Source organism: Xenopus laevis, chromosome 1S (genome assembly GCF_017654675.1).
Source record: "Xenopus laevis strain J_2021 chromosome 1S, Xenopus_laevis_v10.1, whole genome shotgun sequence".
Lineage (NCBI taxonomy): Eukaryota > Metazoa > Chordata > Amphibia > Anura > Pipidae > Xenopus > Xenopus laevis.
The window spans coordinates 64,550,449-64,567,942 of NC_054372.1; the positions used below are offsets into that span (position 1 = coordinate 64,550,449).

At 38.8% G+C, this 17,494-nt stretch overlaps 1 long non-coding RNA gene across 1 annotated transcript in view; it reads right to left on the reverse strand.

The window, feature by feature from the left end:
- Window positions 1–17,494, reverse strand: part of LOC108706746 — a 136,625-nt gene that overhangs the window by 64,945 nt on the left and 54,186 nt on the right. The window contains exon 4 of the long non-coding RNA XR_001934138.2: window positions 16,055–16,121. This is a non-coding gene — a long non-coding RNA (uncharacterized LOC108706746). The remainder of the gene's footprint in view (window positions 1–16,054; window positions 16,122–17,494) is intronic.

A 17,494-nucleotide genomic window follows, 5' to 3' on the forward strand; every position in this document is an offset into this window, starting at 1 on the left:
TAGAGACACCAATATGAAGTTAGCGCATCCAAATTGATCAGGACTTTACTTCAGCTACTGAGAAATCAACACATTGACTGCATTTTTTGTGGGGTAAAAACACAGAAATATATGTTTACCCCCCAAACCCATATATTTTTGGAAAGTACACATTCTACAGAATCTAAAATGGGTACCCATGCCTTTCTGCTCCAAACTACTGAGTCGCAAGGCTTTCCCAAAATTGTCGGTTTTGGTGAAATATGTGAAAATTGCCTCAAACCTTCAACTTCCCAGCACCATATCACCCATGTATCATTATGTACTAAGAAAAAGCACCCTAAATATGATTGCCAGGGTTCCTCTGAACATTTTGGTGGCCATTGTTTATAAGTTTACCAAAGTATCTGGCATTTAGAGGCCCCAAAATGAAGTTAGCGCATACAAACAGTCCCGTGGGTAACTTCAGCTAATGAAAAATCAACACATTGACTGCATTTTTGTGGGGTAAAAACACAGAAATATATGTTTACCCACAAAACCCATATATTTTTGGAAAGTACACATTCTACCGAATCTAAAATGGGTACCCATGCCTTTCTGCTCCAAACTACTGAGTCGCAAGGCTTTCCCACAATTGTCGGTTTTGGTGAAATATGTGAAAATTGCCTCAAACCTTCAACTTCTCAGCACCATATCACCCATGTATCGTTACGCACCAAGAAAAAGCACCCTAAATATGATTGCCAGGGTTCCTCCAAACAGTTTGGTGGCCATTGTTCATAGGTTTACCAAAGTATCTGGTATTTAGAGGCCCCAAAATGAAGTTAGCGCATACAAACAGTCCCGTGGGTAACTTCAGCTAATGAAAAATCAACACATTGACTGCATTTTTGTGGGGTAAAAACACAGAAATATATGTTTACCCACAAAACCCATATATTTTTGGAAAGTACACATTCTACCGAATCTAAAATGGGTACCCATGCCTTTCTGCTCCAAACTACTGAGTCGCAAGGCTTTCCCACATTTGTCGGTTTTGGTGAAATATGTGAAAATTGCCTCAAACCTTCAACTTCTCAGCACCGTATCACCCATGTATCGTTACGCACCAAGAAAAAGCACCCTAAATATGATTGCCAGGGTTCCTCCAAACAGTTTGGTGGCCATTGTTCATAGGTTTACCAAAGTATCTGGCATTTAGAGGCCCCAAAATGAAGTTAGCGCATACAAACAGTCCCGTGGGTAACTTCAGCTAATGAAAAATCAACACATTGACTGCATTTTTGTGGGGTAAAAACACAGAAATATATGTTTACCCCCAAAACCCATATATTTTTGGAAAGTACACATTCTACCGAATCTAAAATGGGTACCCATGCCTTTCTTCTCCAAACTACTGAGTCGCAAGGCTTTCCCACAATTGTCGGTTTTGGTGAAATATGTGAAAATTGCCTCAAAGCTTCAACTTCTCAGCACCATATCACCCATGTATCGTTACGCACCAAGAAAAAGCACCCTAAATATGATTGCCAGGGTTCCTCCAAACAGTTTGGTGGCCATTGTTCATAGGTTTACCAAAATATCTGGCATTTAGAGGCCCCAAAATGAAGTTAGCGCATACAAACAGTCCCGTGGGTAACTTCAGCTAATGAAAAATCAACACATTGACTGCATTTTTGTGGGGTAAAAACACAGAAATATATGTTTACCCCCAAAACCCATATATTTTTGGAAAGTACACATTCTACCAAATCTAAAATGGGTACCCATGCCTTTCTGCTCCAAACTACTGAGTCGCAAGGCTTTCCCACAATTGTCGGTTTTGGTGAAATATCTGAAAATTGCCTCAAAGCTTCAACTTCTCAGCACCATATCACCCATGTATCGTTATGCACCAAGAAAAAGCACCCTAAATATGATTGCCAGGGTTCCTCCGAACAGTTTGGTGGCCATTGTTCATAGGTTTACCAAAGTATCTGGCATTTGGAGGCCTCAAAATGAAGTTAGCGCAGACAAATAGTCCTGTGGGTAACTTCATCTAATGAGAAATCAACACATTGACTGCATTTTTGTGGGGTAAAAACACAGAAATATATGTTTACCCCCCAAACCCATATATTTTTGGAAAGTAAACATTCTACTGAATCTAAAATGGGTACCCATGCCTTTCTGCTCCAAACTACTGAGTCGCAAGGCTTTCCCAAAGTTGTCGGTTTTGGTGAAATATGTGAAAATTGCCTCAAAGCTTCAACTTCCCAGCAGCATATCACCCATGTATCATTACGTACTAAGAAAAAGCACCCTAAATATGATTGCCAGGGTTCCTCTGAACATTTTGGTGGCCATTGTTCATAAGTTTACCAAAGTATCTGGCATTTAGAGGCCCCAAAATGAAGTTAGCGCATACAAACAGTTCCGTGGGTAACTTCAGCTAATGAAAAATCAACACATTGACTGCATTTTTGTGGGGTAAAAACACAGAAATATATGTTTACCCCCCAAAACCCATATATTTTTGGAAAGTACACATTCTACGGAATCTAAAATGGGTACCCATGCCTTTCTGCCCCAAAATAGTGAGTCACAAGGCTTTCCCACAATTGTCGGTTTTGGTGAAATATCTGAAAATTGCCTCAAAGCTTCAACTTTCCAGCATCGTATTGTCCATGTATCATTACCAGCATAAAGCATCCTAAATATAAACATAGGGGTCTACTAAATAGTTTGATGCGCAATGTGCATAGATATACCAAACTATGTGGCGCACAGAGACCCCCAAATGACAATATGTATAGACATTTTCACGGCTGACGCGCTGGCTGCTGCAATATAAGCACCTGGTGTGTGTATTATGCGACATTAGACCACCTAACAGTACAGAGACCCCAGAAAACCATATATTTTCAATAAGTACACATTCTGACAAATCCAATATGGGTAAATAAGTGTTTCTACTACAAACTGCCAAACTGCAAAGCAATGCTGAACATAAAATTTTTTATAAAATTTCTGAAAATCGTCACAAAGCTTGAATTTTACCCCATTATATGCCCCACATTTTGTAACTTATCAGCATAAAACATCCTAAATATGAACACCAGGGGTCTACTGAACACTTTGATGCCCAATATGCATAGATATACCAAACTATGTGGCGCACAGAGACCCCCAAATGACAATAGTGTATATACATTTTCACGGCTGACGCGCTGGCTGCTGCAATATAAGCACCTGGTGTGTGTATTATGCGACATTAGACCCCCCCTAACAGTACAGAGACCCCAGAAAACCATATATTTTCAGAAAGTACATATTCTGAAGAATCCAATATGGGTAAATAAGTGTTTCTACTACAAACTGCCAAACTGCAAAGCAATGCTGAACATAACGGTTTTTATCAAATTTCTGAAAATCGTCACAAAGCTTGAATTTTACCCATTATATGCTCCACGTTTCGTAACGTATCAGCATAAAACATCCTAAATATGAACGCCAGAGGTCTACTGAACACTTTGATGCTCAATATGCATAGATATACAAAACTATGTGGCGCACAGAGACCACCAAATGACAATAGTGTATATACATTTTCACAGCTGACGCGCTGGCTGCTGCAATATAAGCACCTGGTGTGTGTATTATGCGACATTAGACCCCCCTAACAGTACAGAGACCCCAGAAAACCATATATTTTCAGAAAGTACACATTCTGATGAATCCAATATGGGTAAATAAGTGTTTCTACTACAAACTGCAAAGCAATGCTGAACATAACGTTTTTTTATCAAATTTCTGAAAATCGTAAGAAAGCTTGAATTTTACCCCATTATATGCCCCACATTTCGTAACGTATCAGCATAAAACATCCTAAATATGAACGCCAGGGGTCTACTGAACACTTTGATGCTCAATATGCATAGATATACCAAACTATGTGGCGCACAGAGACCACCAAATGACAATAGTGTATATACATTTTCACAGCTGACGCGCTGGCTGCTGCAATATAAGCACCTGGTGTGTGTATTATGCGACATTAGACCCCCCTAACAGTACAGAGACCCCAGAAAACCATATATTTTCAGAAAGTACACATTCTGACGAATCCAATATGGGTAAATGTGTTTCTACTGCAAACTGCCAAACTGCAAAGCAATGCTGAACATAACATTTTTTATCAAATTTCTGAAAATCGTCAGAAAGCTTGAATTTTACCCCATTATATGCCCCACATTTCGTAACGTATCAGCATAAAACATCCTAAATATGAACGCCAGGGGTCTACTGAACACTTTTATGCTCAATATGCATAGATATACCAAACTATGTGGCGCACAGAGACCACCAAATGACAATAGTGTATATACATTTTCACAGCTGACGCGCTGGCTGCTGCAATATAAGCACCTTGTGTGTGTATTATGCGACATTAGACCCCCCTAACAGTACAGAGACCCCAGAAAACCATATATTTTCAGAAAGTACACATTCTGACGAATCCAATATGGGTAAATGTGTTTCTACTGCAAACTGCCAAACTGCAAAGCAATGCTGAACATAACGGTTTTTATCAAATTTCTGAAAATCTACTGAACACTTTGATGCCCAATATGCATAGATATACCAAACTATGTGGCGCACAGAGACCCCCAAATGGATATATAGTAGATAAAATTTACAAGGCAAAACAAAATAAGGCAGTAAAGAGTGAAATGAAAAAAAATCCAATAAAACCACAAAAATCAATGGTTTTTTTCCAGACTAGTGTTATCGGCCGTCAGAATCACAGTTTGAATATTTTAGCTGGGCCAAACAGGTTATACGGCTAGAAACAAGTGAACACAACATATGCAGAGCTGAAAATGCAATAAAATGGCTGAAAATGCAATAAAATGGCTAAAAATTCAATAAAATGGCTAAAAATGCACCAAAATACCCAAAATTGCAATATAATCACCGAAATAACATACAAAAGATATTGCACAGTACGGTTAGCGAATACGCTATTAGTAATGGCAATCAAACATTTTTTTCAGCCAAAAAAAGAGACGATGCGATAAGAAAAATAAAAGCCACAATGCCATGTATGTGCGTGTGCGTGTGTACAAATGGTAAATCACATGTTATGTGCGTGTGTGTGCACGTGTGTGTAAGTGCAGTGAGTGACCCCCCCAATCCCCAAAAATGTATGTGTAAGTGTGTGTAAGTGTGAATCTAAGTGTGTATTACTGTAATAAGTGTGTGTTGGTGTGTTTGTGTGTGTAATTGTTGCACTAACCTGAAAAAGTCGCTGAAGAGTGTTGCACACGATGTGGAGGGGTCCCAGGAAGACATCTGCGACGATCTGCGTGTTCCTGTGCTGTGGGGGCGGAGATCGACGGCGCAGTGCAGGCTGCAGCAGCAGGACACGTAAGTAACACGTGCCTGCTGCTGCTTTTGGGCCCCTGGGCGATCGCGCCCCAGGGGCCACTTGATCCCCTGCTCTGCTCGTTGCCTAGGGGCAGGGGATCGAAGCGGAATGGAGCGAGCGGCTCTAACAGCCGCTCCTCCGCTCCACAACCCGGAAGTGCTTCAGAACGTAGAATCTACGTTCTGTGGCATTTCAAGTTACTTTTCCACAGAACGTAGATTCTACGTTCTGTGGCACTTAAAGGGTTAATAATAGATCTCAGGAATACACTATACCACAGCAAATGTATTTGTGAATTTTACCAATTCAGACTTTGCTTACATTAATGAATTGTCAGGGCAGAAGGCTTTGTTGAAGTTTTGCGGACCAAGGAGGAAGTTTAAAGTTCAATACAGTTCGCGGTATCAGAAGGGTTAAGTAAAAGAGTAAACAAAGTCCAGGCAAGGAGGTCAATCCAGGCTGCGAGTTTCATAATCCAATAAACAGGCTGAGGTCAGTAACAAGAATCAAAGTATTTAGCAAAGATCACTCCCAGGAACTCACAAAGATAAACCTATATTTGGGCAAGGTCTGTAAAGTTCTGGCATCTTAAATAGTCCAGTTTTGGCACCAAAACAGATGCGCTGGCGTCATGACGCTGCATGCTGATGTAGCGCAACTTGAAGCTGGCGTCCTGACTCTGGCAACAATACATTGCGCACGTTTCATGCTATGGCGTCAGAACGCGCCACTAGGGAGTCCTGGAGGCCGCCATCTTGCCGAAGAGACCCGGAACCGCCATCTTGCTGGTGAGAATTCATAACATGAATACAGAATATTTAAGAGTTAGCCAGTGATCTACCTTCATTGAATTATATGTATATTTTCTTCTAGAGTCTAACAAGCTTGCTAAGAAGATGCTCATCACTATTGTTATTTAAATACATATGGAGCTGTCCACCCAAAGGAATGAGATACTCTTAATAATGCTTGGCATAATATTTTCTAAAGCTGACCTCTGTTTTTCAGAAGACTGAGCTCACACTTCTCCTTAGGCTAATGGATTTTATGATGAAAGAACAGCATATCGCAGCTATAATAGGAGATAGCAGAAACACATCAAAGTCAGTTTCCTTTATTTTCCCAGAGATGACAACTTCAGGAATGCCGTGGAAACTCTCTCAATTCAAACACACCTATTTACATTTTGGGTTGGAACGGTCTGAATTCATCTCTATGCCTGATGTTGTGCATTTTATGCTAGTTAGGTACTGCCATGACTCCCTGTGTAACATACAATGCATAAATTGCGATATATATGAGTGAAAACGGTTTCCAACACAGTGAATTGAGTGACAGGAAGTAAAATTGCTTGCAATAGTTTCAGCCCATTGTTTATAGTCAAATGGATTGAAAAATAAACTTTACAGATATGATGGTCACCAGTTATTGTTTGTTGTGAATAATGTGTATTCTGTTAATTATAGACTTGGGGCAGTGGAGATGATAAGATCTTATAAACTTTGAATAGCCCATGGTATGGCACACACAGGGAGCATAGGGCAGGCAGAGTATGGCACACACGGGGAGCATAGGGCAGGCAGAGTATGGCACACATAGGGATCATAGGGCAGGTAGACTATAGCACACACGAAGCATAGGGAAGGCATAATAGAGAAGGAGACAGGAAACTCTAAGATGACAGGTTCATACTGTGTTACATACAGTTACACGATGCTGATGCCCCTCCAGCAGTTTGGATGAGGTGTGAAAGGGTGAACAATGGGGCCTCTTTCAGTCTTGGTCTGAGATGTGAACAATACAGGGTTTTAGGGGTGTGAACAATAGAGATGTTACAGGTGTGAAAAATGCAGGGGGGTTACAGGTGTTTCTAATGCAGGAGCTTAATGTATGAATTTGAGGTGTAAACAATGCAGGGGCCAGTTAATCTTAGTACCGATTCCTTTTAAATCTTACACAAGGTAAACAGTCACAGAAGGCAGACTTTCATGTGGGGGCCACACAAATGGAGGTCCATAGGCAATCAGATGGACAGCACTGCTCTAGCTCTTTGTTCTCCAACTTCTGTGGTACAGAGTACTAAAGTTTTTCTGGTCAACATTTGAAAAAAAACAAAAAATTTTTTGATCATGTCCATTTTATGACTATATACCCTAATTACGTAAATTTTAAAAATGTGGGCAATATTTTATGTATTATTGCTGATGAAGGTGAAATTTTCTGTGAGAATTTAAGCTGTGAGTTACAGTTTTCCCAAAACACTTGTTTATCTTACACAGTTACAAAAGTATCTAAATGCAGGTTCTGAATATTCTGGGCTCCCTGCCAAAACTCTCTGATTTAATTAAGTTTCAGAAACTTTGCCCAAAAGATGTGTTTATGTTAAATTGTTACAATTGTATCTAAGTGCAAGTGCCTTAGTATTCTGGGCTCTCTGACAAAAACCTCTTATTTAATTAAGTTTCAGAAACTTTGTATCTTTTTGGTGTCAGTGTAGGAGCACATTATTGTGTCAATTGTGTTAGGATTAAAAAAAAACAAATAGTTGGTGCTCACTGCAGGGGTGTAACCCATCACATAAATGGAAAAAAAAATGTCATTTTAATATATACACTTAAATCCATATGTTCCCTTCCAACATAGGGCACACCCAGGAAGAATATGATACACACAGGCAGCTTAGAAAAGACAGAAAGGGCAGGCATAGGCATCAGAACTGGGGGGCCACAGGGACCCTAACCCCCCAGAATTTTCCTCCTCTGGCTTGGAAATTCTGATGTCCCCGGCAGGCCCTGGGCTGCCCCCCTGCTAACTGGTAGCTGTGTAGAGGCTCTTCTGCCAATTGGGGTTCAAGGATCCAGCCAGGAGGTGACCATACCTGTACTTACATCAGCCAGCAGGTATTGGGGCACATAAGGGATTTCTACAGAAATAGTGTCTGCAGTTTCCTGCGTGATGTCAAATAGTCCATCTACATTTTACTGGGTTTTAAATTTTAATATATGTGCTGAGCTTTTTAAGCTAACAAATAACTGCATTTATGAGTTATTAGCTATGAATCTGCCACAGTGTTATCTTGATATGAGTTCTGGGGGTATTGTCACCATGCTAACTTGATATAAGTTATGTGGGTATTTATACATGGAATTGCCACCATGCCAACTTGATTTAAGTTCTGGGGGTATTTATGCACGGAATTGCCACCATTGCCCCCCCAGCCAAAACCATCTTCTGTTGCTTATGAGGGCAGGTACATGCAGAGTAGAGCAGAAGACAGAGAAACATGAAAGTAACCAACAGGACCACACAAGTAACTGATTGGGATGACTTTAACCAACAGGACCACACAAGTAACTGATTCGGATGACTAAAATGAACAAAACAGTACAGTCTGAGGTATGAACAGGAAAACACTGCAGGTGCTTAGAGTCTGAGTCTTTAATCTAAGTACTGATACATTTTTTCAGAGCAGCCCGACTTTAATGCAGAGGTCACGCAATGTAGACCATCGGGTCAGATGGGCCAGCAGTTGTACAGTACTGCTGATATCTGTTCCTAGTTCTGAGATAAGCTAATGTTCCCATTGTGATGTTTCTCTGTTCAATAAGGTCTCCTGACAGTATAATAATTTGTGCAAAGGAACCAAAATGAGGACAATCCCAAACATGCAAGGATGCACAATTGAATGTTACTTGGATATTGTTGACAAAACATTGCAAATAATAAGTAATGAAGCAACAGGATGCCCACCCAATAGTTTGTTTCTGTACTTATGTTGAATATACATTTTGCCTATAGTTTTAATTAGGAAATATCTACAGTTTTTATGCACTCTTCATAATTAAAAAATTCTGCTTCCTGGTCTCAATGAGCAAAGTCAAACAAAGCAGCAATCCTATGAGAAACCTCTGTACAATGAACTACGCTTTATCTAAAAAGACAAACTGTAGCTAGACGGGTTTGCTTAAACAGTGGGCTTTTTCTTAGCACACATCTGATTTAGCAAAGCAAGGCATGCCAGGGCACAACATTTAATAGTGCTTATTTTTATTTTTATTTAATAATGTGATAAATATTTTTGTATATTCACATATGTTAGACTAGGTAAGCAATTGCTTTTTTGATTTAAGTTATTTGTACAAATTCAAGTCTGTTTGTAATTTTTTATTTATGGATCAGTGTCCATAGTTTTTCCTCTACCTCTATTTTAGCTGTGTTTCAACCATCAGCCTAAAGACTGATAGACTTTTAATTATCGATTGCCCATTTTATTCAGGTTTAGCTCGTACATGTCACCCATACTATGTCTATGAAACTGGAAAATTATGTGGTTTTCCTATATTTCTTAAAAGCTGTAACAATTCGAGTTTTAATAAGTGTTAAAACCAGTAAAACCTCTAAACTTCGCAAAGTAAAAGTTGTTGAGGTCCTAAGGAAGTCAATGGGAGCTGTGATGAACTGATTGGAAAACCTTTCAATCAATTTGAACTTTTAGAGGTTTTTGGATTTTTTCTTCACTTGAAATTGTTCCAAACTCAAGATATCAGCATTTTTTGTGCATTGTTCAGCATTTTTATTTGTGTTCATACTTTGGCTATTCAGATCTTTTAATAACAATGACAGTTGTGGTTTTAAAGTTTGTGAGTTTAGTCGTGGTTTCAAAAACCTCTAAAATCTAACCTTTAATAAATAAGCCTCCACAAGATGGTTTAGAACTGCCAGCTTGAAGCAATGGAACCATAGATTAAAACTATCCATACATAGGCAAAAATAAAATGTATTATGTTTATAGTACCCATTTTATAATAAATCAAGAGACCTAACAACTACATACACTGAAAATGAACTATTTTGAAGAGTTTTTGAAAGCTGGAATACAAAACAAATAAAACAATTCTGGTAACAAAATTACAGGTGGATGATTAAAGTGATGAAGCGCGTATAACAAATTTCTTTGCCCTTAGGAGGTATATTGCTGCTTTAACATAAGTACGCAATTAAGATCTAACATTTGCTATAATGGCATTTTAATTACATGCTGATTTTAATTGCTTCTAGTTTATATTTTATGCGAAATATGTCACAAAAAAGCTCAAATTATTTCTAATGTTTCCTGAAGTTATTACAGTAAAAGAAACAGTTTGTTAAATATATTTTTAATATAACAGCAAGTAAGGAAGAGAAGTTTGTTTATAAAATGAATGGAAATGTTGGATTTGCCACATACACCATTACTGCAGAATTCCCAATACAGGTAGATACAAGCTCAGAGATTTTATGTGAAGTTTATGAGAGCGCAACCTTTCACTTATTTTAAAAAATATTCTCCATCAATAATTTTACTACAAGAAACTCACTTGGTAGGTTATTGGCTCTTAAGAAAAAATGGGTCGGGGGCGTGCTGAAAGATTGTCGAAGATTAAAGGAGCTCCGTTCCTGACAGGAACAGATCACCACCTAAAAGCAGACAGCTGTGCTTTATCTTTGCAGGCGGCTCAGAGCCTAGACAGGGGAACCGAGAGACATGGGGAAAAAGAAGCTAAAGGAGATCAGTGGCACCCTTTCCCCTTACCTGAACAAGAGGCAATCCAGAGCAGATTGTAACCAAGATGGCGACGTGCAACTTCAAGTGCCACGCTCCCCAGCCCTATCAGCAATATCAGAGGATTCTGTTGCTTTGGGGCAGGATCAGAGGGTATGTTACCCTCTGATCCTGGAGCTCTTCCCCCAAACCAAACTAGAGATGTTGTTCTGCGGTTGAATTATTATGAGAGCAAAGAATCTGTCATCTTGAAGATGAGAAACCAACCCCATTTTATGTACCAGGGAGCAAAGATCCAGAAGATTGCCTTAGAGAAATATTGTTTTGCAAATGAACAAATGGTTAAATTACTATCAATGAATATAAATGGCTTAAATACCCCACTGAAAAGAGCATTGGTCCTGAAGGAAAAGACAGAGAGCTGATATACTAGTTTTGCAGGAAACCCATCACAAGAAAACTAATCCATGGCTACTGCATACTGTATCTCTCTTTATCCAAACATAATTAAAACATGAGGCCCTAAGAAAATGGCAGGGGTGACCATTTTAATTCATAAGGACTTGCAATATTCCCACATTTGCACTATAGTAGACCCCATGGGACATTATCTTGTAATTATGGGAATTTTGGAAGGTACACCTGTTTTCATAGTAAACATTTATGTACCTAATAGGAGACCCTTAGCATTTCTTAGGCGGGTACTTGGGATAATATCGGATTGAAATATGACTATATTATTATGGGAGGAGACTTTAATATGATCTGGTCACAAGATAGAGACAGACAATCTTATACCTCAGGAGTCGGCTCTCCTAACAGAGAACAGATCTCCCAAAAATTTAGAGCATTAATGAGAGCCCATCTTTTATTGGATGTTTGGCGAATAGAATTTCCCACCTCTAGACTATACACTTTTTCTCACGCTCTCATCAAAGTCAATCTAGGATAGATTATTTTTTTCTCTCTTCCTAAATGTGTCAGCTTTCACATTCTTCGAAAATCCATAATATTACTTGGGCTGATCATGCCCATACAGAGCTTAACATATGCATAGACAGACGATTGAAATATAACACCACCTGGCGGCTAAATTAACTTCTTTTAAAGATTCCAGAATTAAAACAAGAGCTTTAAACACAAATTCAAACATATTTTCAGTTAAATGAGGGTACAGTAGATTCAGTAGAAACATTATGGGAGGCAAATAAGGCAGTTGTTAGTGGCCACTGTATTGCTTTGGCTTCAAGATTTAAGAGAAATAGAAACTACCAGATCCAACAAACTAAACAGAAACTGATAACAGAATAACTATGGCAAGCCAAACCAACGCGAGGGCTTTTAGCCAAAGTAGTGGAAATTAGAAATACACTGAAAGATCAAACAATATCGGAGGCAAAAAAAATGTTGAATTGGTATAAACAGAGGTGGTACAAACACGCAAACAAAAGCCATACATTGGCTTAGAGCCCATAGGGCAATTAATACGCCAATCCAACTCCACTCGTGAAATAAAACTATTACTTACACAAGAAATTGCAGAGGAATTTGTATTTTATTATAAACAATTATATAATATCCCTCAGCCTAAAATAGACAGTCAACCGCTTAAAGGCAAATTAGAGGAATTTTTATTACAAGCACATCTCCCAAAACTCAGTGCTGCAGATTTAGATAACCTAAATGCTCCTTTAGAGAACCTAAATGCGCCAAAATCAGAGGATGAAATATCAGAGACTATAAAATCAATGCCTACCAATAAATCTCCAGGCCCAGGTGGGTTTACTTATCAGTACTTTAAGACCTTTTAAGGACAACCTTCCCCCATATATGACCAAGCTATATGGATAATATATTTGATGGATAACACTACTCCATCAAAATCTTTTTTAGCCTCATTCATAACGGTTATACCTAAAGAAGGGAAAGATCACAGCAAATGTCAAAACGATAGGCCAATAGCTTTGTTGAATTTCCGACTTGAAAATTTTTATGCAATTATTGGCCTCTAGATTGAACAGTATACACCCATCTCTCATAGAATGAGACCAGGTAGGCTTTATCAAGGGAAGACGGGCTGGTGATAATGTACGGAGGGTCATTGATTTAATAGAAGTGTCAAACAAGACACAAACTCCCACCCTGATCTTAAGTTTAGATGCAGAAAAGGCTTTTCACCGCTTAGGGTTCATGTTTAAGACATTAGAAATAATGGATTTTGAGGGCCCATTTATAAAACTTTTTATTCCAGCTTGTTCAAGAACCTACTAAGAATAACTCTGTTTTGGACCTTGTAATAACTAACAATACTGAACTCATCTCTTAACATTTGTGTGGGTGAGCATTTAGGGAATAGTGATCATAACATGGTCTCCTTTGAGATTCTGTTGCAGAAGCAATTCTTTAAGGGAGTAACTAAAACACTAAATTTCAGATGAGCAAACTTTGACATTATGAGGGCAACTCTGCAACATATTAAGTGGGAAATGCTTTTCACAGGGTTAAACACAGAACAAAAATGGGAAGTCTTTAAACCCTTTAAATACCCCACTGAAAACCCTTACTATCAGAGGGGGGTCAGCTGGTTGATAAAAACAAAATAAAAGCGCAGATTCTGAACTCATATTTTTCATCTGTCTACACAAATGAGGAACCAGTAAGTGAAGGTTTCCTTCTTAATAGTACCAATTCTAGTAATACAACTAATGATGCATGGTTCACACATGAAGAAATTCAAAAGAGACTAGAACATGTTAAGATTAACAAAGGTCCGGGGCCAGATGGTATTCATCCCAGGGCAATTAGCGAGCTTAGCTCTGTGATTGCCAAACCTCTTTACTTAATTTTTCAGGATTCATTGAGATCTGGCATAGTGCCGAGAGACTGGCGAATTGCTAATGTGGTGCCTCTATTCAAAAAAGGATCCCGTTCTCAGCCTCAAAACTATAGGCCAGTTAGTCTGACGTCAGTGGTAGGAAAGCTTTTCGAAGGGTTAATAAAGGATAAGATACTGGACTTCATAGCAAATCATAATACTATGCGTTTGTGCCAGCATCGTTTTATGCGTAATAGATCTTGCCAAACTAAATTTATTTTTATGAGAAGGTAAGTAGAGACCTCGATTCTGGGATGGCAGTGGATGTGATTTACTTAGACTTTGCTAAAGCATTTGATGCAGTGCCACACAAAAGGTTACTGGTTAAATTAAGGAATTAAAAAGTACTGTTTGAAAGTACTGTTTCTATTTTTGCAGATGATACTAAATTGTGCAGAACTATAGGTTCCATGCAGGATGCTGCCACTTTGCAGAGTGATTTGTCTAAATTGGAAAACTGGGCAGTAAACTGGAAAATGAGGTTCAATGTTGATAAATGCAAGGTTATGCACTTTGGCAAAAATAATATAAATGCAAGTTATACACTAAATGGCAGTGTGTTGGGAGTTTCCGTAAATGAGAAGGATCTATGGGTCTTTGTAGATAACACGTTGTCTAATTCTGGGCAGTGTCATTCTGTGGCTACTAAAGCAAATAAAGTTCTGTCTTGCATAAAAAAGGGCATTAACTCAAGGGATGAAAACATAATTATGCCTCTTTATAGGTCCCTGGTAAGGCCTCATCTGGAGTATGCAGTGCAGTTTTGGACTCCAGCCCTTAAAAGGGATATAAATGAGCTGGAGAGAGTGCAGAGACGTGCAACTAAATTGGTTAGAGGGATGGAAGACAAATTATGAGGGTAGACTGCCAAGGTTGGGGTTGTTTTCTCTGGAAAAAAGGCGCTTGCGAGGGGACATGATTACACTTTACAAGTACATTAGATAGCAGGGGACCTTTTTACCCATAAAGTGGATCACCGTACCAGAGGCCACCCCTTTAGACTAGAAGAAAAGAACTTTCATTTGAAGCAACGTAGGGGGTTCTTCACAGTCAGGACAGTGAGGTTGTGGAATGCACTGCCGGGTGATGATGTGATGGCTGATTCAGTTAATGCCTTTAAGAATGGCTTGGATGATTTTTGGACAGACATAATATCAAAGGCTATTGTGATACTAAGCTCTATAGTTAATATAGGTATGGGTATATAGAATTTAATTAAAAGTAGGGAGGGGTGTGTGTATGGATGCTGGGTTTTCATTTGGAGGGGTTGAACTTGATGGACTTTGTCTTTTTTCAACCCAATCTTTTTTCAACCCAATTTAACTATGTAACTATGTAACAAGCGATACGTGCAATATATTTGGTCCCAACAGCCAGATTGAAAATTCCTGGAGTGATCTCTTCCACATTCTTTTTAACTAATGGCATACAACAGGGATACCACCTTCCCCCCTTCTATTTGCAAGCTCTATTGAACCTTTAGCAGCAATTTTAAGGAATTCCCTGGATGTCAGACACAGGTGGTGTTGAAGGCCACCACCTCTGTTCAGGGATGGTTTCTCCACCTTGACATGAGTCGCCTCTTTCACGCCTCTTTCAAATCAGCGGTCTCCTTTATCCAAGATTTGGACATTGCTATCTTCAAAGGTGTGTGCCTTGACTTTTAGGTGTAGAAAGACAGCCAAGTCTTACCCTGTAGAGTTTGCCCTCCTATGTTGAGCCATTCTCTTGGTGAGCAATTGTTTTGTCTCCCCAATGTATAGATCAGTGCACTCCTCGCTACATTAGACTGCGTATACCACATTGCTTTGTTTTTCTTTAGGCATCCTTTGGGTGTACTAGTTTTTGTCTCAGTGTGTGGCTAGGTTTGAAAAACACAGGGACCAGGGGTGATTCTGGCTTTTCTGCTGCCTGAGGCGAAAGTACGACAATGCGCCCCCTGTGCCACGCCCAGGTGCCACACCCCAAGCCACGCCCCTGTGTCACACCCAAGCCATGCCCACACACATTGCCTTTCTTATACAGGATAGGTAAATTACCCTTAATGTGTTACCTGGCTGTCCCTAAAGTTAATAAAGTATATGGATACTTTGTAGATAGATACTTTGTACTGTCTTTTTTTAACCTAGAGACATTAAAAAACCTTTAAATAATTATTCTACTATTAAGCAGTTATCACACAAGAAATGTTCAGGAAATAAAACTCCCATAGTCATTACTAACAATAAAAATAGAGAACACTTACCAGTAAACGATTCAAATAAAATTAGTCATTTGTAAGCTCAACAATCTGACTGAACAATCTGAAGGCTCTACAAAAGAAAAAATAATATGAGACTTTTTAGCAAGCTGTAACTTTCCTTCCATTTCAAAAAAAATGTAACCTAATAATCTAATAATATTTCTAGTTTGACATTTGGTTACTACTTTACCTCTTCTCTTTCCCACTAGCTTGTAACTTAATACAAGCTTTAATAGTGCTGTGAAATTTTATGTTACATTGCGGGTTTAAAAATTTAGCTTTATGCATGTTAAAAGTTAAATAGAACCCCAGTTTCAAAACTACTGTTGCTAAAGAGAATGTTGGAGCTTAATTCCAGCCATGCAGTAAAGATTTTATTCTTATATTTTATTCAATATGTTGGCGCTATATAAATACATGTTAATAGTAAATACAAACGCTTACTACGCTCCTCTACTGACCTGCTACTCAACTCTTCTCTCTTTACCTCCTCACATGCTCACATTCAAGACTTTGCAAGGGCTGCACCCCTCCTCTGGAACTCTCTCCCATGGTCTGTCCGACTTTCTCCCAACCTTTCTGCTTTCAAGAAATCTCTTAAAACGCACTTCTTTCGAGAAGCCTACCCTCACTCTGCTTAACTACCAAACGCAACACCACATACAGTACTACATTTCTCACCCACTTAATTCGATCTTGCCCACTCCCACACCTTGTGTATTACTCCCTTCCCTTTAAAGTGTAAGCTCTTTCTGCACAGGGCTTTCCTCACCTTTTGTACCGGTATTGATTGTGATGTAACTCCATATGTTCTATGTATGTAATTAATGTGATTTAGCTGTATAATCACATTTACTTTGCATTGCTACGCAATATGTTGGCGCTATATAAATACACAATAATATTAATAAAGGGACTAATCCTGAGTGTATACATAAAAAAACACTACTGTTCTATGCACCTATTTACATTTGCCAGAATAAAAACAATAATTTGAAGATTAATTTGCCTTTTGAGAGTTTAAGTATATATATACTGCAAAATTAAAAAACAGGCTTACCACAGCAACAAATGCAACCGGATGTTTTGAAGGATGAAATGCATAAAATATCAACTCTTCACAACTGGTTCACAACGGAATCACACTTCTTGAACTTGTAACATCTCTAACCTTGTCAGAACTCTAATAACTTTAACAGCAAACTAATTCAAGCAGCCAGTGCCACCAGCTTTCTTTTAAATGATTGGTGCTCTCCTTGCCTTCTGAGTAGCAAATGCATGAACTGATTCTTCCAGGTCCAGTTTCTGGGCAAGTTCATGCTCAATTGATATAGTTGCCAGGCCAACAAGTCTTTCCTGTGTCATTGTTGCACGTAGGTACGTTTTAATTAGTTTTAGCTTAGAGAAGCTGCGCTCACCACTAGCAACTGTTACAGGAAGTGT